This window comes from Mustela putorius, unplaced genomic scaffold, assembly GCF_011764305.1.
Source record: "Mustela putorius furo isolate JIRA1106 unplaced genomic scaffold, ASM1176430v1.1 tig00003850_pilon_pilon_pilon, whole genome shotgun sequence".
Lineage (NCBI taxonomy): Eukaryota > Metazoa > Chordata > Mammalia > Carnivora > Mustelidae > Mustela > Mustela putorius.
Window position 1 is genome coordinate 8,740,151 of NW_025422002.1, and position 2,677 is coordinate 8,742,827.

Sequence of the window (2,677 nt, forward strand, 5' to 3'; positions counted from 1 at the left end):
AAATGATATCTGAGTATCTGAAACCAACCAGAAAACTAATGGAATCTGTTTAACACAGTATCTTGGAACAAAGAAAGGAATTCAACAGAAGATATCTGAAGGCAGAGTTGGGCATAAAACAAAGCCATTTCTTGGCTGTTCCCTATCAAGACCAGCCCGCTTAAAAAAGTAGTTTGGCGTGAATTCCCAGAAGTGGAACTGCTGGATTAGATGGTAGCTCTATTTTTAAGTATTTGAAAAGCCTCCATATTGTTTTCTACAGCAACTGCATCATTCCCACCAAAAGTACATGTGTTCTAGTTTCTCCACATCCTCACCAACACTTATCTTTTTTTAAAGTTTCTATTTAAATTAAATTAAATTTAATGAACATATATTATGTTGTTAGTTTCAGAGGAAGAATTTAGTGATTCATCAGTTGCATACAACACCCAGTGCTCATTATTTCAAGCGCCCTCCTTAATGTCCATTGCCCAGTCACCTCATCCCCTCACTACCTCTCTTCCAGCTACCTTCAGTTTGTTTCCTATAGTTAAGAGTCTCTTATGGTTTGCCTCCCTGCCTGTTTTTGTCTTATTTTCCTTCACTTCCCCTATGATTATGTTTTGTTTCTTAATTTATATGTGAGTGATATCATATGGTATCTGTCTTTCATTGACTGACTTATTCTGCTCAGCACAATAATCTCTAATTCCATTCATGTCATTGCAAATGGCAAGATTTTATCCATTTTGATGGCTGAGTAATATTCCATTTTATATATATACCACTTCTTCTCTATCCATTCATCTGTCAATGAACATCTGGGTTCTTTCCATAGTTTGGCTAACATGGACATTGTTGCTATAAACATTGGGGTGCATGTGCCCATTTGGATCACTATATAGTCCAATTGCTGGGTCATAGGATAGCTCTATTATCAACTTTCTAAGAACTCCATGCTGGTTTCCAGAGTGGCTGCACCAGTTTGCCTTCCCATCAACAGTGTAAGTTCCCCTTTTTCTGCATCCTTGCCAACATCTGTCATTTGCTGACTTGTTAATTTTAGCTATTCTGATTGGTTTGAGGTGGTATCTCATTGTGGTTTTCAATTAGCAATAATTGCGCCTAAGATAAACCTCATTAGCTACAATACTGCCACTGTGCAAAGCTTCATTGTGGTTTTGATTCGTATTTCCTTGATGCCAAGTGATGTTGAGCATTTCTTCATGTGTGTGTTAGCCATTTGTATGCCTTTGGAGAAGTGTCAGTTCATGTCTTCTGCCCATTTTTTTCTTGACTGGATTTTTTTGTTTTGTTTTATTTTCTGGGTGTTGGGTTCAATTAGTTCTTTATAGATTTTGGATACTAGCCCTTTATCTGATGAGACATTTGTAAATACCTTTTCCCATCACAAGGTTATTTTCGTTTGTTGACTATTTCCTTAGCTATGCAAAAGCTTTTTATCTTGATGAATATAATAGCTATCTTAACAGGTGTGATGGGATATCTCATTATGGATTTGATTTGCATTTCCCTGATGATAAATGATACTGAGCACTTTTTCATGTACCTGTTGGCCCTTTGTATGTCCCCTTTTGCAGAAATGTCTATTCAAGTTTTTTTTATTAATGAGATTATTTGGATGTTTTTGCTATTGAGTTATAGGAGTTTCTTACATATTTTCCATATTAACCCCTTATCCGATATATGGTTTGCAGCATTGTTCGTAATATCCAATATACAGAAACAACAAAAATGTTCATCAGTGAGTGGAAGAAAAAAGAAAACGCAGTATACACATACAATGGAATACTATACAGTTGAAAAATAATAATCATGCCACCTACCATCTATCCTTGAATTCTGAAACCTTATTATATCTGGTCTTTTATTAGATTTCCAGTTAATGCTGGGCCTTTCCAAATTGACTCTCTGCTCCTTAAAGATAGATGTTGGTCTGTCTCTATTTTGTTCACCCCACAATGTCAGGATATGGATGAACACTTACAAGGTACTCAGTAAGTACACAGTGGCTCTTAGCTCATGAATCTGTCTGAGGTAGGGAGTTGCGACTTTCTCCATCATCTTTGCCAACTGCACCTGGGGAGCACTTAATTCTGAACTCGATGCCAGCTGAATCTCTAATTAAACTAAATTACTCAGATTCTAACAAGGCCTCCACATACACATGGAGCCATAGAGTCCTCAAGCAATGGGTCTCAGACTGTGTCTCCCAAAGTCCCAGGGTTTACTGCAGAATCTCACAAACTAAGGAGACAGAGAAGCTTGGTGGAGAGCCAAAGGGGAGATTTTAAGTTTTCTCATCTTTCCTTTAAGCCAGGCAGCTGTTCTCTCGGTTCTATACTTTAAGGTTTCAGGTTAAGATTTTAGAGGTATTTTCCACTTTACATAAAAGGGAATTACCCAGATAACAGAGGGAATCAGCGGCTAAAAACAGACATGAGAATGCTACCCATGAGAAAACTATAATGATAATCTCCTTCAAGTGGAATATTTTCTAAGTTTCTATGTGATCTGAGCCTCACTTTCTATGAAAACAACAGTCCCCAGAGCCCTCTCTGTATCATGTATTCTACAATTTGGCTCATTTGGCAGCATTATTACCATTTAAAAAGTATAATTTAATAGTCATCAGTAGTGACTTGCTGAGTATCTCAGTGTGTGGGCCCATGCG

The 2,677-nt window shown here is 37.3% G+C and overlaps 1 pseudogene; it reads right to left on the minus strand.

Annotated features, from left to right (window-relative positions):
* Window positions 1–1,031: 1,031 nt before the first annotated feature.
* On the minus strand, window positions 1,032–1,152 carry LOC123387246 (annotated as a pseudogene).
* Between the last annotated feature and the right edge of the window lie 1,525 nt (window positions 1,153–2,677).